Source organism: Vidua chalybeata, chromosome 7, assembly GCF_026979565.1.
Source record: "Vidua chalybeata isolate OUT-0048 chromosome 7, bVidCha1 merged haplotype, whole genome shotgun sequence".
Lineage (NCBI taxonomy): Eukaryota > Metazoa > Chordata > Aves > Passeriformes > Viduidae > Vidua > Vidua chalybeata.
The window spans coordinates 5,651,123-5,674,767 of NC_071536.1; the positions used below are offsets into that span (position 1 = coordinate 5,651,123).

Sequence of the window (23,645 nt, forward strand, 5' to 3'; positions counted from 1 at the left end):
TTGTAGAGCTGGGATTTTCCAGCACCTGTCTGCTCTTACAAGAAATCCTACTTTATTTTCAGGGCTCTTTTTACATAGGATGCAGGCAGCAGAGCTGGAACAAAACAATGTGCCCATAAATACAGCTAAAGACACAGGTCTTCCTGTAACCACTTGACTGTTAACTTTTTTTTCTCCTATCACATTTTTTATTAATTACATTATTCTTTTACTTCTAAAAACAAACATGGACTGGCTTTGTCCACGTGCTGGGTACATGAGTGGCTATTGGAGAGGTCCCTTCACACTGTGGGCACCCTCTCAGCTCCAGCAGCAGCAGAATCCCATTCCATACCCACACTGTAAGCCAGTGAGCCTTGCTGAAACATGAAGGATTTCAGCTGGCCTCAAAAAAAAAAAAAAAAAAAAGTTGGTGTTTCCTTACTGCACTAAACCAGGTAGGAATCCACTGGGTAGGTCATCAATGCCCAGAACTGGCAGATATTGCCTTGCCAGGTCCTATACAGTTTCTGAAATGTTTTGTCAATCCAAGCTCAAGATATCAAAAAGCCCTAAGTATTTCAGACTAGGTCAAATGAAATGTTTCAGCTATGTTTTACTTGTTTTTTTTTTTTTTTTTTTAATTTTCCTTCAGAAATTTGAGCTATTCCAAACGAAATGAATTTTTCTTCCATTTTCAAAGTGTCTAAAAAACACATTTTAAAATCAGAAAAAGGGGAAGGAATTTTCAGGAATAGAAAGTTTTTGAAACTAATTCTTTCCCCCCCAAAAAGTTAGCATTTTACACATAGTTGTTTTTTTTTTCTGTTAAAAGATCTGTTTGAGTAGATAAACTCCATTAAGCTCAACTTCCTACTTCAGTATTAACTCCAAACCTAATTCTAGGAAACAAGGCCTTTCTTACTTTCTCCAGAGACAAGATAGAATAAACTGACCAGTTTTCACCTGGGAGATGAGTTAGCTGTAAGGACTCTCCCCAGTAATGTATGTATTCAAAACACCTGTTTATTTGAAAATTATGTAGTTCCTGGGAAACCAAATGTTCTGTATTTAATATCTTAAGCTATAAAAGCCCAATTCAACAGGATGCATGTTACTAAGAAATAGGACTAGCTGAGGTCAAGCTGAGGCCAGAGTGCTCATAAAGAATACACACTTCTGTGTCCTCATTGAAGTTTAGGGTTTTAGAAAAATAGGAGTGTTTTTCTTTTAGAGCACTCATTTCAGAGAGCTTTGTTTACTTTAATAAAATCTCCCACATCTTTCACAATTTTTAAAATAACTAGAAGCTGCTAGAAGTGGAAAACCACTATATTGTGAGTTCAGGAGGAATTCTTGTGCTTTTTTCCCCCCCACATACTTAAAAAATAACACAAACTCATAACTACTTTTGTTATAAGGCAGAAGCTGTGTGGAGCTTTCTGCAGCAGCTCAAGGGCTCAAAATCAGACAAACTCACCAGGAACACTGATAGCCAGCACTGCAGGAGGCACAGATTATATTTCCAGCCAAAATGTTCACAAAATGCTCCTCCTCCTAATTTTCTTTTAGCCTTTCTCTGATAATTCCCTTCATTTATTAGCGGTTCTCAAGTGTGTTCCACTACTACACTTTAATTTGTTTTTGATTAAGAAAGCAGGCAATGCTAAGGAGATGAGAAAACGTGGAGTAACACAATAGAAAGCATTAAGATGCCTTATTTGCTCCCCCAAAAGAACTGCATGGTGCAACTGAAAACACTTAGCAAGTGGATGCCGACATGAAAAGCTGGACAAACCCAGACTCCTAACTTCTTGAAATTAAATCCCCATAAAGAAAACTGCTATTCTCTCTCAGCACCACATACTTCTGATTGCATCAAAATGCATTAAAATAACAATGCTTTACCCTAAGTGGACCAATCTTGGGAAATTATTTACATGGTGAAAAGCTGTACTTCACTTGCTGGAGATTACCAGTACCAGGCTGCATCAGTAACTCACAGTGCCATGCTTTCTCCAACAAAAGCCAACACTGATTGCAACACATTTATGAAGATAGAACTAGTCAAAAATAGTGTTTTGACCTTAAGATTATGGACTTTATGCATTACAGCAGAGCCATTAACACCTGTTGGAACAATTTTCAAAATAAGTATTCTAGTCCCTAATTCACATAGCAAACTTGCCTCTTTTTTAGAGCCAGCATGTGAGACTTGCGGGTCTTTGAAAGCAGAAGGCCATTACTCAAAAGCAGATAAGAGTTTCCTAAAACACTGCTCTGGTACAGAAATACCTTAATAAAGATTAAGGAAAGTGCCTGAAATCAAAGATTACTGACCCATTTGAGCACAAGAGCTGCAACCTTCTGTAACAAAGGATTTGGGATACTTTAGCACAATGATGAGTCACACATAATGGGAAAACTTAAAGAAAACTCAGTTATATGGAGGCCAGCAATTCTGCCCCCATGGGAGATATTTTTTTCACATTCCAAATCCACACCTTCAAATCACACATTTGAAAATGGTTTCCAAGATCCAGAGACAACATTACATTGCTGTTTAAAGGAAAAAAGTTGTTTAAAAACATTTGTGGACAGCAACAAACACAGTAAGGAGAATCTCAATTTCTGCACTGATGTATTTGCTAACAAAATTCATGCTTTCTATTTTGAGGTTATTACAATTTATAATCCCACCTGTTAGCTCAAAAATCCCACCCTATAGCTCAAAAATTATTTCCACAGATGTAAATTTCCATGGGTGCTGTGCAAAGGCAGAAAGCTCCATATGCTCCCAGAGCTGAAAGAGGCAGCTTTTCCTGCACTCATAAAAGGTACCACCAGATCCCAGCAACAAGTTAGCCAGGCAGTGGCTGCCAGATACTACAGCCACAGATTTCCCTTTGCTGAGAGCACAGAGACCTACAGTGCTGGAGATCCTCTGCTGGAGTCAGTTCATACAGCCCTATGCAGACTGAGCCCCATCTCACTTATGGGATCAGCCCTGTGGTGCACCTTATGGAGCCAAACCAACCCACCTGTTTCCAGCTGTCTTCTTGTACCTCAGGACCAGGGACTGAGGCATCTCAGCTCTGAGAAAAATGTTTTCCTTTCAACCACAGAGCCTGAAAGACTTCATTTTTTCAGCAGACTGCCTCTGAGCTCTGTATCCCACAGCTCTATCAGCTCTAAAATGTTGGAGCAAGTCCAGAGGAGGGACACCAAGCGATTAGAGGGCTGGAGCACCTCTCCTGTGAGGAAAGGCTAAAAGAATTGGGATAGTTCAGCCTTGAAAAGAGAAGGCTTTGGGATGACCTGATTGCAGTACCTGAAGTAAGCCAATAAGAAAGACTATCCATAAGAGCATCAAGTGACAGAAAAGGGGGAACAGCTTCACACTAACAGAGAAGAGGTTTAGATTGGATATTAGGAAAAAATTATTTATTGGGAGAGTAGTGAGGCACTGGAACAAGTTGTCCAGGAAAGTTGTTGATGCCCCATCCCTGGAAGAGTTCAAGGCCAGGTTGGACAGGACTTGGAGCAACCTGGTCTAGCAGAAGATGTCCCTGCCCACAGCAGACAGAATTGGAACTTCTTATCTTCTTCTCTTTAAGGTCCCTTCCAAGTTGTTCCTATGTACCTGTATTTATGATGCAGAGTCTCTGCAATAATCAAACAACTTGTCCTTCAGCATCAGTGCAGAATATGCTCAGATGCAAGTTACACAACAGGAGAGTTATCTATGTTTGTTCTTCCATAACCTGATTCCCATTCCCCAGCTGTCCCATTATTGCCTGCTCCCTGCCTCTGATTTTTGAGTATTTTATGTGGAATCATTTTCAAACATAGTTAAGAACTGTGTTGCACTGTGCTATTGTGCCTATTTTTTTTAAAGATTATGAATTGAGGCTAAGTAAGATAAAATGCCTTGCCTAAAAACAAACACAGGCTTTATGGTACATCAGGAAAGCACATGCAAGATTTTTGGAGTTTCAATCCAAGCTCTAGTGACAGAATCATTGCTCCTGCTTAGCTAAGGGCTGCAGTCTTTATATGCAGTAAACAGATCATATGGGCCATAGGCTTGAAGTTTATCTTAAGCTCCTTTAAAAGCACTGCTCATTATTCAAAGGAAAACGTGTGACCTTTGTGACATCTCTCTGGAAGGAGCTTTCATGTCTGCTGCTCTGAGATGATTAGAAGACGTGGTATTTTGGATGCAAACTAAGAAATCCCAGTGCTTTGCTGCTTCTTATTCTAAGGCATTAAGAAACAGATTTCTTTAGGTTTTGTAGGAATTGGGGAAATACATGAAAACAGGAAATGAGCAATGGAGTGGCAGGGAGCTTTGTCCATCTCCTCCTTCCACGTCTCTTTTTAAATGCTGAAGGACACTCTTCAGCTCCATTTTGATCAGAAAACATGGACTGGAGAATAAAGGAGGCAACAACCAAACTAGAGGTGTGGAAGGAATGGAAACCTTGCCCAGTTACCTATTCCAAATGGACAGCCACTCCTTATTCCACCTTTCCTCTGGGCACACATTAGGGAATTTTGCTGAACAGCACCTTCTCCACCAAAAAGAAAGGACACCTACTGCCTCATGGGACTGGCCATGGCATGGTATGTTTTCTCTTTCCTGCTGGATGAGGACCCAGCTGGGTAAGGAGGGAGAATGTCAGGTGACATACACCCTGCACACATCCTCCCTCCTTTGGGAGCTGGTCTCCTCAGTTCTAAGTGTGTTTTGGGGAAGATGCTCTAAGATGATGGGAACAGGACTGGGTTTGAGCTTCCAAAGAAAGGGTGATTCCCTATCCAGTGATGACATCACTGGATACAGAAGAATACAGCTGTACCCTATAAATACAACTACACCTATCACTTGCACTTCTTTGTGCTCACCTGGCCAGTGCTCTATCTCTTCCTAAAGAGGTATATTGTTACCAGACCTGGCTCGCTCAAAACAAGCACACTGACCTAAATGGCACAACTCTAGACTCTATCAGATGAGAGTGTGGCCTTAAACCATATTCAGTTCCACCAGTTTAGGTAGAACTCAAAATTTGATCACCAGTACAATACTTCTATAAGGCAACAGAGCTGTCAGTACCCCTGGAAACTAAAAGGCACCTGAACTGAGCCTCCTTGAGGAAAATCAGCCAGAATTGACCTTTATTAAGGTTTCATTCCTTCAAGCCCCTTGCATCCACATGTTTAGTGTCAATTTTCTTGTAGCCTCTTAATACTGAGGTGGACCATTTCCCAGAAAACATATGCCATGTGAAGTAGCTCTCCCGTACAAACTAATTAAAACAGTTTTTGAAATGAATTGCCTCTTGGCTGAGAATATTTTTTTAAAGCTGTATTTTGCTCTCCTTATCGATTGTCATGGGGTCTTATATGCAAGAACCCAGTCATGGTGGTATTAACCCAAAATTGCTTGAGGGAATCTACAGTCTTCCTCTTTTGGCCAAAGAGCCCACAAGCATCTGCTCCAAGCTGTGCCACATCCCAGTTTAATGGTGAGGATATTGGGAGACAAGAATCAAGGCTGAGACGGAGAAGTTCAAAGGCTTCCTACCAAGTGTAGTCTGCCTTACAAAGGCAGAACTACAACATGGCCCTCTTCACTCAGGGGGGAAAAAAAGGCACTTGATAGGAGAAGCTGCCACCAATATAACATCACCTAAAATGTGTGTCTGAATTCTGTAGAGACATATGGTGTCCCAGCAACAGGCTCCACCAGAAGTAAATATGGACACAACTCATCCTGAACACGTGTGATAGTGGGGCCATAAAGTCTGTGAAACCAAAGCCAGAATGAATCCCCTGTAACCCAGTATATGTGCTCAGTGTCACAAAATAAATAATCAATTTGCCTCAATTAGGCTACATCCTCCTGCTGTCACACAACCTCTACTTGGCAACTGCACAGTATCAGTAACTAGTGGATACAATTTTGCCATATTCTGGTATCTCAATGGCTCGCTCTGTAAAGGTAGCCAGGGTATTTTCAATTCAGATGGATATATGAGATGGTGTGTTTTACTCATCACTTCACCAGTAACAGCTTGCAAAGATCAAGAGGATTTTACCAATTAGCCCAAACATCAAAAAAAGTGAAAAGAAGAATTGCCAAAATAAAGACCAAGCACATTCTTAGTATAAAGGTAACAGTTTAAAGCAAAAAAAGAACACTACAAAACAATTTACTGTATTTATATGTAATAAATACACTGTAATATAATGATAAAAACTGTAAAAAAGGTAAAAAATGTAAAAATAAAATGCAAAATAATATTACAAAACAATTTACTGTGTTCACATGTAATAAATAGAAGTGTAATACACTTGTAATAAATTTGCTTCAGCTCTTTTCAGTTGTTAACAGCCTATGAAGAAGCAGTCTTGCTAACACTACTCCACAAGGCTATTTAATGCTAAGAGACTAATGGGTGCTTAGATGCCTTCAGGGGTTGGAAGAGGGGATCTATTCCTTTGGATCAACTGCATGTTGTGAATTACCTTTTCCAATCCTGTTATTCTTAGGAAAAATAAGATAACTAGTTAAATAAACAAACAATCCACCTTAATCTTGCCAGTTACAGAAAAAAAAAATCTTGCAAAAGATATTTTATTACTGGAACTAAAAAGTGAACTACACTACACAAGAGGCAAAATCTTGCATGGTGAGGGCTAGCACGTGTTTTGGCTTCCAGAGGTGATAAACTAAGAGCCACCAGGGCACAAAAAGCCTATTTCCTACTGCAGCACATGTGCACACAAACAGTAACTGCCTTTAAAGGCCAACTACGGCTTCACCTCTGAAAATGAGACATGCATCCCTACTAGAAGTCTTTTCCATAACATTACTCTTTCCTATGCATCATTAAAAGTACCAACTCAAGGAAAATCATCTCCAAAAGTGACACAGGCAATTTAACAGGAAACCATCCTCAAGTAGCAACAGCTAAAGAAGCTCACAAGGAAGTGAGAGGGGAAACATTCACTGTGTCCTGCCCTAAAAATGCCATGAGCTCAAAACTTGCACCCAATTTTCAGCCTTCCCCCAAGAGCTGAAAAGGTGCCCAAATGGCAAATAATAATTTCTAACATGTTAAGAAATACTGAAACACACACAAGGAAGCTTAAAGCCATCCTCAAAGTCTACACCATTTTGACTGCATATGCTTTAAATGCACCATTTGCAACCAGTCAATAAAACTGTAAAAATTTGTTTGAATAGAAAAATGAAAGTGTTGCAGTTTAAGTTTTAGGTTGAGCCAGACAGCCATGTGTTGCTATTAAACCACTTACAAGTAACAAATTATTTTAAAGGGTCTTTTTGGTATTTTCCCCCACCATTCTTACCTTTAACATTCAGCCAGGTCCATCACAATTACTAAGTATTTGTTATAATGATGTAAAATGTGAATTAAAGCACCTTAATTTGTATACACTGAGCACACACTCAAACACCTCTACATTCACACCCAACTGCACCTTAGCTATACCTTAGCTGATTAATAATGTATGGATCATTATACTAGTTTACTCCACTGAAGATGATCAGCCAAGGAACAGACATCCCCAGCAAAATGCTGAGAGCTTTTCAGATGTAAGGGCTGTATTAAAGTAGTATCTGTGGCAGTCATGAGCACTTCAGAGGAAATGGCAGTTTGGAAACTAAAGCAAGCCAAAGCTCTCCTACCTCAGTTTAAGTGAATAATTAGAAGGTGGATTTTAGTCGTTAATATTAAAAACAGTAGATTGTCCCATCCTGCCAACATTCTTAATGTCACTTTTCAGCATAATGCCAGCCTGTGGCAAAAGACTCTGCGGTGACAATTCCAATTAACGTTCCTCATCTTTATCTCACCTGTCACCTGTTAAAAGATGCATGTTTACTCCACTTTCTCCCTGAAGAAGACTGACTGCAGCTGAGGTGAAGTGGTGCCATAAGTCAAGCAGGTCATGTTATCTAAGCTCCACTTTGTACAAGTCACTCTCTATGTTGTTTGAGCTGGCATCTGACGTGCCTTCCTCCCCAGCTGCCTTGTGCCCCGCAGACAGCCTGCCTCTCCTTCCCTCAGCAGTGGGAGGGAACCCCAAGGGCCACTGTTCTTCACCTGCAAACCTCAGCAGAAAACACCCCCACAGCAAGAGCAGCCCTTCTTATGCCAGTGCCTAAATTTGCCCTGTGCACTCTCTTTATGATCAAAGCAGGCCCTTAGGGGATCAACCCAAAACCCACTGGATCTGATGAAAGTTTTCACCTGAGTTTCAGCAGGCTTTGAACCATGTTCTCTTGGCAGTATCCCACACTTCTCACAAGTAACACAGAGAGAAAAGGGGGAGAGGCTGCTTTATGCAATCCTGTGTTCCCCTGCCCTTAAGAAAAGGGTGGTCAGCAGGATCCTTCTGTTACATCAGCAGTGTTTAGGACCCCAGAGGTGGTTTCAGAAGTCCATCCCGAGCTGATATACAGCTGTGCACACTGCAATGACAGCTATCAGCTGAAGAGACACAGTGACAACGTGGGATATGTCCTCACAGAAAGCATCTGCTTCCATCCTGAATGCTCTCCTGCAGAGGAAGTTGTTGTTGAGTATTTGAACACCACTTCCAGTCCCTACCCCTCTGCCAGGGAGTGAGTTCTCTCCCAAAAAGGAACTCATGTGTCAAACCTGAAACCACATAAAGCATCGTACCCAAGTGATATTGCTGGAATCCTGGATGCTGAGAATTTTAAACTTTCTGTGCTGAAAGGCACAGACCCACAATAGAACACTGCATTTGACCTGAGGCTGTAGAGAAGACTTCCAAAATTGATTAATAGCACTGGGATTACAGGTGTGTAGTTGGTTAGAAGTGTATAATACCACAAGGTGAAAAACTCAGAGTTTGGGGTTTTAGAATATAGAAATAAATATGAAGCAAGATGGAGGTTTTAGGGCGAAGGCAGGTTGTTCTTCTTCACCTTCTTCCTGGGTTTGGGTGATGTTTTGTAACTGGACAGAAAAGTCCGCACTGCAGGCTTCAATGGATCAGTTACTGGGTTAAAAGGGAAAATAATCTAGGTGTCATTTCTTAATTAGATAGTTTCGTTTTACAAAAACCTTATAACAAGAGATAGTTGGCCATTTTGTGCCTTGCTAATGAAAGGCTGCAGAACTCATGGTTGTGAGGCTGTTTCACTGATAAGAAACAATAAACACCTGAGTCTGAACATGAAACACCATCTCAAGAGCCTTCAATCCCGACCTCGACAGAGGTAGAAAAAGCAAGCAGAGAACCCACATGATATGATACCACACAGGTGTCACATAACATCAAAAATCTCTACAGACCTAAGAGCCAGACTGACTGAGAAGGGATGTGGTCCCAGAGTGAAGAAAACTTCAGTCTTTCTTGGGCATACAACAAAGAAAGTGCACATTTGTTTAATTATCCACAGCCCCTTAATGCACCTATGGGTGGAATGGTGTAGGTTTTGCATGCAGACAAGCCTTTAACAGATGACTGCACACAAACACACACAAGTTTATGGCAAGATTAGATGATTTGAGAAAGGGCAAGGTGAAATTAATATATTAAAGTGCTAGGATTAGTTGTTAGATCTCAACTTTGTGACAGAGTGTACAGAAAAGTAATAGGAAGTTAATTGCCCTGAGTCCAGGAGCATTTCTCTTTTTGTGGCCTTCAGTGTCAACAACTGGGTCTTTATTAGGCCAGGCAACAACTACACCCAGGTCTTCTGATAGCTCTGTTTTGGCATAATCAAAGAGGATTCAGGTACCCACAGGAGTTTCATATAACATATGCTGTACAGTGAACCTTAGGCCCTAACAGCATATTTTGCATATGATGACTTTCAAGCAGTTAGAATGTTAATTTCTGCTGTTTTAAATACCAAAATAAAAGCATTTGCCATTTCTGCTAATACAAACAAATGCTAGGCTAGTGTCCTGCCACACTACAGGCCACAGGGTATTGTTTGCTGCAAAAACCAAAGCACTCTCATTTAGCTCTTTGCACTCACCCCATCCACAGCACGCTCTAACAGCAATGCCTTCAACTCATGAATCCTTTTGCATGATCTAGGTCCCCTCCTAAGTGACTGACCCAATCACCTCACTTTCAAGTGAATATAAGATATATACAGGTTTTAGATAACTATATAAATTCCTATAGTTTAGGCATCTACCTCACGGCATCCAGAAACACATTTTTCCAAGTGTTTTCTAGCTAAGAAAAAGTAATGTAGTCTGGTGTGAGAGCAGGAATTAAATTACTCATCCCAAATTACAGAGAAATCAGTGGAAGATCTAGCAGAAAACTGCCTTCATGCAAGCAACTTTGTCTACCAGCTTCTAGTAGAGAACTCAAGTACTGTAGGTCTGCCCCATCACATAAAGTGCAATTGTATTTCGTGTCAGTGCCCCCACACATTTCCCAACTCTCAAATTGTTTTATTCAGTGTCTAACCATCTGCAGTTACTGACATTTTCTTTTACAATGGCCAAAACACCTTGTAGTTGCTCCTTAGTTTTGCTTAAGTGACAATGCAGCAACCCCACAGTTGCTCCCATCCTAAATGCAGTGTTCAGGGTGGTTAGGGCAGGAGGAATGAAGGTTCATTTTCTACAAATTGCTACTCACTGCAACAGAACAATACCAAAGCCACACAGGTGGCCAGTTCCAACAGCAATTCAAAACAGAATAGGATCTTTCTATTCCCCTTCCTCCTCTGCCACTTCTCTTTTTATTTGACTAGGTAGCTTTTTTCAAATTTTGGCTTAAGTTTTGCAGATAGATGCTTCCCCTACAAGCAGCAAGGGATCCCTGACACAGAGTAGCTGTGACCACAAGCACCCAAAAGGAAATATTCTCTTGGTCATTCCCTTGCTGATATTGTCAGGCACAGCACTCCATAACAATAACCCCTTTGGGAAATATTAAGATATATTCATGCAGTGCTTACTGGGGCACTTCAAACTTTTTGTAGAAGCTCAACAGATCTCAATGAGACAGAGACTAGAAATAGGCAAAAAGAGACCAATACATTTCTGCAAAGACCTTAAAATTCAATTGTCTATTAACTCACTCACATACCAACCACCTCCCAACTTCCACCTCGTGAAGGAAGCAAGGTCCTGAGAGTGCTGGCATATTTCACATCCTGGAGGACTCACTCTTCCCTCTCACCCTGTCGGCACAGAAACCTGTGTAGGATTTTGCTACAGAAAGAGCTGAGACCCCTTTCAATTTTCAGTTCACAGATGTGCACTGGAAAGTGACAGTGTTGAGCACCCAAAGACAATTCAATCATCTCTGCACAACCACGGGGCTCCCTGCAGCCCTCAGGAACACAACACTAAGAGGACACTTCCAACAGCAACAGGGGAACCCTGAACTTGCCCGAGCTTAACCTCTGTCTGCAGACAACAAACACCTTCAGAAATCTTCCAGAAAATTCCTGCTTTCTCACAAGCATTAAAACTCTAACAACAGGTTGCCAAAGGGAAGACTGTCACTTGGACACTTGGATGCTTGCAATCTTTTAAAAAGTCTTCATTGTTGATGTTGAGAATGCTCTCAGAGTGACTCCTATTCCCACTCACGTGCAGTGCTGCATGTGACTGGATCCAGAGGTGGTCCAGAGATTCCAAGACCTTCAGTCTGCTCTCTACTGCCACGTGGACAGTGGAACCAACCATTGGCACATGAATCACTACCATCTCCTGACAGCAGGTAAGCAGACTGACTGGGATGTGAACTGGCACAACAAACCATGTTTACAGTGCATTACACATTTGCTATTACATTTTTATTACTGTTAGCCCACTTGAAAACTCCTTCAAACCTCTTAACTCTTGCTAACAAACTTTTTACAGAGTTCTCCAAAGCATCCTCCACACCCAACACTCATTCTCCTTGAAATCCTGCTTTTTTTTTTCCCTCTCCTAATATAAAAAAAATCATAACATGAATTTTGTCTTTCAGTGCTTAATGCTCCAGCTATTGTTTAGATGTCCACTGTCTTCTGTTTAAAGCAAAGCGCCCCATTGAAGTGCTGTGATTAATCAGGATGATAAATGCTGCAGCGAGCTCCCTGCTATCAATCACATTTCTTGTGCAGAAAGGCACTCATGCCAAAACAGGAGGAAAAGGCTCATTTACCACTATTGTAGTAAGATTATTTTCCGTTTAAAAAAGTGGCAGCCTCTTTGTTCACTAATGAATGCAGACTGACCAGCAGTTTAGAGCCCTAGTAAGACATGGTTAAAGATGATAATAAAACAAAGTTACTGTGTGTGAAGTAGGACAGATGGCAGCCACACAATTGCCATCAAGTCTATTTAAACAGATAAGTAATTTTCCTATGCCCAGCCCAGCTCTAGACGTGCTGATTCAAAGGCTGGCTCTTGTCCCATGGAGCCCTCTAACCTAAAACAGGTGCAGAGGTCATGGGGTTTCCTTCCATGCTTTCATTTAGCAATTCACCCATTCTCTCCATCAAGCACACCATGAGCAGAGCCTGGGACAGATGCTCCTGCCCAGCAGTGATAAGCTAATGCCTCTGTGCCTTGCAAACACATGCTTCAGACCCAGGGACAAAACAGCCCAGCTCTGGGAAAGGCAGGGGCACATTGTGTTGGAAATGTGGCAGGTAGCTTGGCAAGCCCAGTGTTTCATTATTGGGGTTCTGAGACAAGCTGCCATGGACAGCAGAGCACCAAAAAAAAAAAAAAAAAAAAAAAAAAAAAAAAAAAAAAAGCCCATTTCACTAAACTTTCTGCACATACAGGATCAGTGACAGATGCAGGGCAAAAGGACCAGGAAACCAGTGTCAGCTGGGGTAGCCAGAGCCAGTGGGCTGCAGTGAATATTCAATGACATGGATCAGTGAAAGACTTACTTCCACTAAGCAGCCAAGGAGCTCAGATCCAAGGCCAGTTTCTGCTGTGGGGGAGCATTTTACCAAAAGCAAAAACTGCTGATGAGCCTGACAAACCAACAACCAGAGACAACCACAAAACTGCAGGGGACACATTGGAGGGGCTGGTGAGAGACATTCAATCAGAGATATCCCAGCAAGTTTTTGTGCTGACAGGCCCTTCCCCTACAGACACTGCAAGACTGGGGCTTCTAATACTGTAAGGATTACTTCAATCCATAGGCTTAACCTTCCTACAGCAAACCTGCAGAGACAGTGCCACTGTCTTTGTGCTGGCAGGCAGCCCACCAGGCACAGCCCTTCCAGTCAGCATTTCAGACATGGCCAGCAGCTTCCTGCAGGAGCTGAGGGTCCCTGCTTCCCACCTCACTGACATCTTGCACTACTTCATCTTTATAGATACCCGATGATCTCTGCAAACAGGATTGCTGGGAAATGAAAATGAGTTCTCATAAACACTCGTGACTGGAAATCCTCCAAACCCTTTTTAAGCTTTGTCATAATATACGCCTTTCTCGCAGCATATTTTATTATACAACTATTTCTTTCTCTTGATTTAAGGAGAAAGGAGCAAAACTGCCAGAAAGCATATTAGCATCATAACATGAATCCAAAGGTGGTGTAAGAGCCTAATAATAAGATAAAGGCTTCCAAAAGTGCTTCACCATTATGACTGCTTAACACCTGAAGGGGTTGAAAAAGTGCTTTGTCATTAAGTCTGCCTATCACAATCACTCTTGAACACCTGAAAACTACACCCAGTATTGGACTGTGAGTAGCCTGCCTTGAGGCCCATAAAAAGGAAGGCAAAGCTGGTGCAAAGTACAGTGTGGTGATGACCTATTCAATGCTTTTTTAAGTAAGCTTGACTTTTTTTCTAACTTTTCTCTGCTTTTCTCTTTGCTTCTCTTACTATTAAATACAAATGTACCAATCTTTTGGTATCAACATTTAATCTTGTTTGGTTTTAATCTCGATTTTAGGAGTATTTTGAACCTCCAAAGTTCTTTCCATGTTTTTATACAGAGACTTAGCTTTCTTTGCTCTTCTGTGTTTAAACCTGTTCATAACAGGTGGTAACATATTTCTGATAGAATGCACATGAACAGTTTGGGCCTTTCATTACATTTAGTAAACGATTCAAACAAAAATACATGTGGAAAGGAGATGCTCACATCTGGGATTATCCTTCACTGCAAGCCTTGTCTAAGGTTTTTCAAGTCAACAGTCAATTCCACAGTTGCTACTCTAGGCCCAGTAAGAGTATTTTTTAAAATTATTTTAAGAAATTTAGCTCAGTAACAGTATTTTAGAACATCTAAATAACCTTTCTGCCTGACAAGATAGAAACAATCATCACCCCTCTGACAGATGTAGAAAGTCAAAAAAAACCCACACCCTAAACACACCCTAAAACATGAGTGAAAGAAGATACACTATTTTCTTCCCCTCCTGACACCATGGTTTTATATATTTCTAGATTGTATTTGATCATGCACAAATATACACACATATTTGGCTACAGGAAGAAGCTTCTTTGTTCCAGGAATTAGTCTGTCCATAATACTTTACTGTAACAGATCTCATAAAAATATTTCTAACTCCAGCACTCCTTCATTGATATTAGATAGAAGAGTTTCTTTTGGTATTTCTCATGCCCATTTGGATACTGCAAAAGGAATTCTGTAGGTCACAACAGTGTTATTACAAGGGCTAGCTGTAATAAAGAGAGCTCCAGAAAATGCAAACACAAACACTAACAAAATATAGGTGAACATGTGGACACAGATGCAATGATTTTGACTGTATCCCCTTTTGTACATCTCACTACTTTTCTCCACTGTTAATTACAGATTGGTATTTTAGGGAGGAAATCACAAATATTTTTCAAAGCTATTCACCATGGCTGAATACTTACATTTGGCCTGCTGTGCTCAGTTTAACCTTTAACATATGAGGAACAATAACAACAAAAAAGTTTTGGGCTGAAAAACCAAGAAGTATTTTGTAGCACAGCTGCAGTCGCACCAAATCAGAATCCAAAAGCTAACTGAGGTGGCTTTGGTGCTGGAGACATCTCTGAAGCAGAACTACAATCATCTGCCACATTGCCTATAAAGGACATCACAACAGCCCTAAGCTTCTGTGCAGCCTTTTTCAAACACAGCAGCAGAAGTTAGAGGAGTTTTTCCTGCACAGATCTCTCTACAGCTGAGAAAAGAAAAAACTAGTATGGCCTTCAGCAAAAGGCACAGATGTGGCCTCCACATGTGGTGGGGAACACCACCACCAGCACAGGCACAGCAGAAACAGGAGGCATTTCTTTAGTCATGTGCAGACTCACCTGCCTAAAGACATCCACGTCCAACTTGTGCAGGAGACCACAGCAAGAGAGCTGTGCAGAGCCTTCTGACCTGCACCTGGGCTGCCAGGCACAAATGCCCAGGAGCAGGAACTGTTAGATTCAATACACCCTTCTGCTCGGGTTCCCTCCATTCAATATGCTAAGCAAGATTAAACATGTTGCATTTCCTACAGACACACAAAATGAGAAATGACAGCACACAAGAAAAGGTAGGCTCTAGGCTTTGCTCGGTCTGTAAGTATCATTCTCAGGTAAAAGTTACAGGACAACAACACTGAAAATAACAGGACCGCACCACAATAACAATATGCCCACTCAAACACTCCCAAGAATGCAACCTAGCCAGTTCCATGAACTAAGGGCCACCCCACCACATTGAACTAACAGGTTTATGAAGATCAAAATCTCTGACTACTCTGCTCTTACACTTGCCTACCCACTCCAAGATCTGCAAAACACAACACTTAGGAGACACAGAATTAAGGGGAACCAAGAGATGTGCATCAGTTCAGATGATAGTGACAGGCAGCTACAGAGAACTCTGTTTTGTTTCTTTTCTTTTGATTTTGTTTCTTTGGGGATTTTTATTCATTAGTGAATTCTTTATGGTTTGCAAACTGTGAGCTGCATGGATGCCTTACTTGTGTCATGGAGCATGGTTTCCATCTCTTTTGTTCTATAATTAATCACTGAAGTCCTCAAGTTTCCCCCTTGTTACACATACATTGGTATTTAAAGTTTTTACACACACGAGTTAGCATACAATTGTAAAACTACTTTTAGTAGCTGTATACATTAGTCTTGAATTTACTTTTCCATATTACTTCCACAAGTGTTTGCTGAAAGACAGGTTTACTAATGGACACTAAGTACCATGAACCTGAGAGTGAGCTCATTCATTTAGACCCTCAAGGGCATTTGCTGCAGGGAAGGTTGGTGCAGTGAGCAGTTCTGCCCATGCCTCACTCTGACCTTACAAGTACTGCTGTTCTTATTATGTAACACCACCACCACCAATAATGGCACCAGTTCTTACTTTAGTGACTGTTAATATGCTTAGCTGCACTGCAGACATACTTCATGGCAACTTTCCAAGAAGAGGACTCAATTCTCCTAGAGGCACTGCACATCCACCCAAGAAGGAACCAAGCTTCTGCTCAGGGGGACATCAGGAGCAGCTCTGAGTACAGTAAGACCACAGCAACAGGTGCTGAGCACAAATCTCTGTGGACCCCAGCGGGCTCTGGTAAGAGAGGTTGACCCTTTTTGTATATGCATAGGAATGTGGGATATGGGGGGATCACAGAATTTTAAATCTTAGATTTCTATCTTTTCTGAGGACATTCAGCACATGACTGAGGTTCTCAATTTGTAGCTTTAATTTCTATTATGTGTATTAAAAAAAAAAATCAGTGCCGTCTTGACTCATTCTTTGGCTTCTAATGTTCCTTCAGCTTTATCATCATTTTGCTAAACCCAAGAAAAGATTACTCAAATGTTGTCCTGTCATTTAGAGATTCAGAGGTACATGCAGAAGCTGCACACTGGCTCTAGCAGAGTATGTATTATGAGTAAGGAGCTCACTGCACATTCAACTGCACCTTGTTTCACTGAAAAGTGAAGTATGTGTATTTCCAATTTCCTATAAAATTTTAAAAGACACAGGATCAACAGTCAGACTACACTCGACTTTGCCAGAAGCCTGGGGAGCCACTGGAGCAGAATGTCATTGGGTCAGGGATCTGCCCTCACTGGACAGCTGACAATGAGAGGGGCTGAGCACCTCTGTGGGTGGCCAGGATTACAGCTGGCTGTAGCTCCAGGATGAGGCCTGGCAGCACAGACTGGCTGGCACACACTGAAATGCAGCAACAACTAAGCCCAGATTTAATATGCATTCATCAGTACAGGTATCAACCATCTTGATTCACCACAAACTTAGTTTACATCCCATTGCCAGCATGGAGGAGTCTAATGCCAATTCATCCACCAGGCCACCACAATCCCACTAGAAAGTGCTGAGAAGGGGTTTGGATCAACACAAGTAAATCTACCCTTCAACAGATTTCAGTTAAACTGCTGCAGCTATGGAAATCCTAAAGGAGATAGTTGTGTCCTAAATTACAAAATGTTAGTGGATTTGTCCCTTCCCTAACCCCTGCCAGAGACAACTTCAGGTAGACTATGACTGCAGACAGGGTTTTTATAGCTCTGATTGCAGACAGAGACAAAGGCAAGCTGGAGCTGCCAGTGAGCCTGTCTTCTGGAGTGCTCAGAGCTGGGTACACGGGAAGAAGGATGCAGCAGCGATGAATCCCAACAGGGCAGGCTGCTTTCCAGGGCTAGACTACCAAAGGCAGAGCCTGATTAATCTCCATGTTGTTACAGCCCTGTGTTGTCCACTTCTGCTGCCCTTTCTCCATGATACCTCAGCCTCAGGTATTCTAAAAAACAGGGGGAGCGAGGGGGGTGTGGGTGTAGAAAATCCACCCCAGCAAGAGAAATTTCTAAGCCTGTGAAACTCCAAATCAACTCCACTGACATCTTATACTGGAAATTATGAGCTCAGAAATGCCAATAAAACCCTCCTGAAGCTCAGAGAAGATGTAGAATACAGTTGCAAGAGAGCAGCAGCCCCCTGATGGCTAACCTAGAACAGAGGCTAGATGGAGTTAAAGTATAAAGTAGGGATTTATTAAAAGGCCTCAATGGATCCACCTTGGGCAGCACAAGAGCCCAGCCAGGGCTACACCCAAGATGAACCAAAATGATCACAAAATGGATGACCAGTCACAGGGTCTCTCACTTTTATAAGTTCTGCTCCATTTGCATATTGGAGTTAATTGTGCAATTACAGCTTTAGGTTATGAAGTCCCATCCTTCTTGTTTTTCTCTCTTCAGCCCACATGGTTTCTGCTCTTGGGCCTGAGATTTGGATCATTTGTCCTTGGTCCCCAGCTGGAGAAGGAATTGTTTTGTCTAGCTACTGTGTGAAGAGAGTTTACCATCTCCTCATATGAAGCTCAGAACTACAAACTAAAACAGCACAGAATCTGAAAAATATAAAAAGCTAAAACCTGAGGCACCACCCTGGCCAGTGAAGTGCTGCCAGAAGCTCACATGGGGCCTGAGAGCACCCTGACCAACACCACAGCCCAGCTGCACAGGGATGTACGGGCAGGTGACCACTGCTCCTGGCACTAGAGAGCAGGAAGAACTAGGGGCTTCCTCCAGAGCAAAAATGAGCCACCAGTTCAGCAGGATCTCCTCTCTGCTGTACTACCTATGCTTGGACTGTGCTGCCCTGTACTTGCAGTTGGCAGTGATTTGTCAAGGAACTTTCCACAGAGATGTGTCGTGACCTTGTTTCCACATCTGTACTTCAAACACCTGAAATAAATGTTTGAGGATGTGCAAGTGCCCAGAGCTGTCCCATGTACCATCTTCTCCTCAGACAAATTCAGGGTTATGAATTCTACCATAAGATCAAGCTTCTCAGTATCAAATGCTACCATGCTGAGGAGAGCAGAGTGCTCAGGTCCCTTTGGGCACGTGGAAGGAAGCAACTTGGGAACCACAGAGACAGAGACAACTGGATGCTACAGAGACTTTTATCCTGTCACTTAATACAGCCTCTGATATGTCCCCTACTGCTCTCTATTCCTGTCTCATGAACCCCTTCCCCTTGACAATGAAAAGGCAAAGAAAGGCACCTCCTTACACACAATTCATTTTCTTTTACCCAATTAAGACATACATTTGCATTTTTAAGCAAAATATACACACCAAATAAGAAAAAGTAGAGATAAAAGCAGTTTACCAACCATATACACTGAAAAAATCACCTTATCACAAGAAACTGGGATGACTCAGAAAATAAACGTAAATAGCTTCTGTGATTTAGCACTGACTGACACCCAATGCATTAAAATAAATTGCCCATGATTTCTCGCAAGCTCCATGCTAATGCACCCCATAAAAGGTCAGTGATAACAGCAGCAGTGCATAACTATCTAGAGGCTTCACTTGGTGGCAAACAATGGAACGAATTGTCCCCTGACCAGATGGGGAAAGGAAGTTAATCTGCACCTCCAGCCTTTCAGGGAATGTTCCAGGGTTGTAAAGCATGACTCAGCAGCATTGCTGCTACAGAGGTTTTTCCCTAGCATGCTACTGGCAACACAGACTGCCCTTCACAGCTTTGGCATGCCAGCTAAGTGTCCATCAGGAAACAGCCATTCTCCTGTATGAAATGGGACAGATTAATTGATTACTATTTATTCATTAACATCTTAAATGTCATCACTGACCTCTGTGATCATAATGTAATTCAATAGAGCAAAGAAGAAGAAAAAGTTAAGTTGATGAGTGAAGCTGGGAGAAATCAAGCCTTAGTAAATATATTTTAACCTTTTATTGTTACTGCTACTGCAGTAATACCACAAATACCTTTGTTACTGCAGCCAAGACAAAACCCACCATGCTAAGTCTCGTGATCAAATCTCACAGCTTCCTGTAACCAAGGATCTCAATCATTTTGCAAAGCTGAATACTTCTCCTGAGAAATACATTGGCATTTCTTTGTCTGTTTTAGAGACAAAGAAAATAAGGAAGAGAAAGAGGACACAAACTTTCAGGAATTAACCTGGCAGTTTTACAGCTGTTCACAGGAACCACAGGCCTGCACCTAATCAGGTGCACCTTTTTCTCCAGTTGAAGTCATGTCAACCTAGCTCCTGGTCCAGTTCATTCTCCGTTGGATTCTTGTGCTTTAATGATTACTTTCTTGACAGGTTACACAAGGTCCTTTCTAACATTACTAAACCAAACTTCTGCTAACTGTCCCTACCTTTTACTATTTAAATGTAGCTTGACAGAGAATTAAGGACAGAAATTTTTCTTCCTAGACATGAAAAACAAAACTAAACTGAATTCTTCCTTTACATGAAGAAAGCACTGCCATAACCTCACCACTCAGTGCCTCTGACCTTCCAGACAGGCAGCACAGGCACACAAAGGCCAGAGCAGCTCTAGAGCACACCGTGCCCTGCCCAGCTGGCAGCACACAGAAACTGGAACAGTGGAAGCTCTGGCATGGGAGGAGATGCAAATCCATGTGAAAGAACTTTCATTGGGATGTATCACTGAAAGTTTTATGTAGATTATGTTCCCTGCAGCTAGTAACTTTTGAGTCCCTTGACCGATTTCAGCCTGTTTTGTTACAGGTAGCTGCCTTCCTACACATCCCATGAAAACTGACATTCAAGTGGAAAAAGCAGATCCTGCAAGCGACCCTGCTCACATTGCAGCTGAAAGAAAAGCCATAATATAGGACCCTTATTTGCCTAGGAGACAGTCTTTCTAATCAGTAAAACAGCAGGAAAATCATCACTGAGAATTGTTTATCATCAAGCACAAGACATAAATCAAAGTCAGCACCATTCATTCCAATGCTCAAACCACTGCTTGTTCCATGCAATCACAGGACAAGACAACATCAATCCTGGTGATCTAACCCTGGCAAACAAACCAGGGATGTTTAGACCCAGCCTAGAACAGCCATAAAGCCTCCTTAGCTCCTCTGTGAGGGTCATTAGGAGCAGGGTTAAAAACCAGATTACCATTTCAGGGCAGGGGCAGACACAGAGGCCCAAATTCACTCCTGGAGCTGCTCCCTGCAGGAGAGCCCTGGGGGTGAGGTGACACCACGTGTTCCCTCTGGATGCCTTTGGCTCATTTGGTCACCATGTCATAGGTTTAATGGAAGTGCCAAACATCACGTCACCCTGGGTGAATGCCTGGGAGCCCACACACTCTAATCCAGCACAACTCATTGCTGCTGCACACTCTGGCTTCTGTTGCCTTTTGTATCAGCTAGCAAAATGTTTTCCTTTTGATATTCTTTTTCTTTTGATTTCTTTTTGATATTCCAAGGCAATCCTGCGGCCACAGGATTTTTAAGTCCTGTCAATCTAGAATTAATTCTCTTCTTACAGCCTAAGTACCCCTTACTACATCATCAAGAAAATTATATTGTTTAAAATAATTTCCATTTTTGCCAGTATAACATCTCATTTTCTTCTTTGTAGCCCAAATGAATGATTTGTAACATGGCTTTTAAAAACCCAGATGAAAGAAGGAGGCCAAAATGACTGCTAAATCAGAAGTACAAAAAATGTATATGTATTTTTATATGTAGTAAAAAAATCCAGTCTCCACCAACTCTGATTTAATAACAAACAGCTGATGCCCTTTCTTTGTTTTTAAGATATCACAGAGGACTGGTAAGATGCTGTGCACAGGAGATAAGAGACATTTCCATAGTAAATGAAAACCTGCTGGGATCTGAAGGCATCACATTGTCAAAAAATTGGACTCTTTATCCACCAATACTATAAAAATTAGGTAGTTCTACTTGTCTGCTAACAATGGTATCATTTCTATTTGTGGGAGATCCTTCCTTTCCCCTTCTCCAGTGCTGCAGCAAAACCTTGGCTTCTGACATCAAGCCCAGCAAGCAATATTAGTCCTTGAGACAGAGTTTGCAAAACATTAATGAAATCAGAATGAGACTGCAGTTTGGCTTCTTGCCTTGGACAATGGAAGTGAAATTAAAAGTAGAGGGAAGAGAAGGGACTGGCTCTTAGCTAAAATCAAATAGTTGAATGCATTTTTCATAAATTAAAGCATTTTAAACACTATTTACTACAGGCTTTTCTATTTCAATGAGTCTAGTGATAACTGATACCAGGAGGAAACAGTATTAAAAGCAGCTAAGTTAAACTAGCAAGTAAAGAATTCCTTTCAAGGATTTTATTCAGCCAGGAAAATCTATTAGGTAAAAGTCTTCTGCCACAGATAGAAAAACTACAAGGGCCAAGAGAATGGAAAGATGTGTAGAAAAGGGAAACAAATAAGATAACTGTAAGAACTGTAAGAAAACAGGAGAGAGAATATCTGGAAAAATTCACAATGCTTTCCCTCAGGAAACAGCATCTATCAACCAGTCCTATGGTTCAATGATATTGATTATTCATCACCTTTCTGAGGCATGCTTTGCTGTTAGCAGTGGCCCACACTTTTGCCAGTGCCCAGGTTCTGGCTTGGGATTCCTCCCTGTCTGGGGAGCCACAATGGCCATTTCAGGAGCCCAGGCTTTCTCAAAGAATGAAACATAACTGCCTTTCCAGAAAAAAATCCTGTGGGTTTTTTTTTTTTTCATGTTTTTAAAAGCCCCCCTAAAACTTCAGGCTAACTACACAAATACACATGCATATTGTGATTGCACACATTCCCTCCAGGTCTAAATGCAGACCTAAGAAGTATGATCACCTGTAGGGCACCATAACAGCGAAGATAAAATCTGCTTTGGTAGATGTTGGGTGAAAACTGGCACCTGAGAAGTTAATTCAAGATGGATATACCTTGTTCTCTCTGCATCAAGGTGAAGGGAGCAGATTTTCAATCCTGCCTGGATTTTTTTTTTTTTTTTTTTTTAGCACAGTCCTCACTGCAAATCAATGAAATCTGTATTCCTTAGCTACCTGACACACCTGGAAGTCCAATACAAAGTAACTTAGAGATTTTATTCTGTAACATTTTACCTCCCTCTTTCCTTTACAGGGGCAAAGCCTTAAAGTAACCACAGCCAAAAGGTACTAGGGGAAGAGGACAATAAACTGCTACTCTTGGGAATTAGCAATGACATTGCCAAAAAAGCCCAGCTTGTTTGCCTCCTTTTGATAGGCAGACATAATTTCTGAAGTGCCAGTGGTATGTGAAAAAGCCATCAGACAGATGCTCACCCAGCACTGACAGACTGCTGGAACCCTGAGCTGCTTTCCTGGGAGAGATTGTACCCGCTTGGAACAAGCCTGCCAGTTTAACCCTGTCCTTGCTGATGCTAAAATCAGCATTAGGACGACCCCAAATGTGGTATGAGAGGGGGCAGCTTGCACCCTCGCTGTACTAACACAAGACAATGGAAAAGCATTCAGGTTTGTACCTGACCCCTTTGGTAGCTGCAGCCAAAAGGGCTAATTAGTTACCTAGAGCATACATTTACACATCAAAAATAACTTTACAGTTATTGTTATTTCAACAATTTGAAAATCTCTGCAAAGCTGACAAGAACAAAAAACAAGCAAAACCAACTATTGTTGAAATCAAAAAGGAAAAAACAAAATAACAAAGAGCAGCCCACACCCTGTGCCACATTCATTCCCACATTCAAAGAGAGGCATCCTACCTTTCCGATCTTTGAACAAGAGGATTCCAATCTGCACGCTGCGTCCAAGACTATACACTGAAGAATCTGCTAATACAAAACAAAGG

The 23,645-nt window shown here is 41.6% G+C and overlaps 1 protein-coding gene across 1 annotated transcript in view; it reads right to left on the minus strand.

Annotated features, from left to right (window-relative positions):
• MAP2 (microtubule associated protein 2) overlaps positions 1-23,645 on the minus strand; it is a 233,301-nt gene that overhangs the window by 114,102 nt on the left and 95,554 nt on the right. Inside the window, exon 3 of the mRNA XM_053947580.1 lies at positions 23,560-23,625. The gene's annotated coding sequence lies outside the window, so the exon portion shown is untranslated. The remainder of the gene's footprint in view (positions 1-23,559; positions 23,626-23,645) is intronic.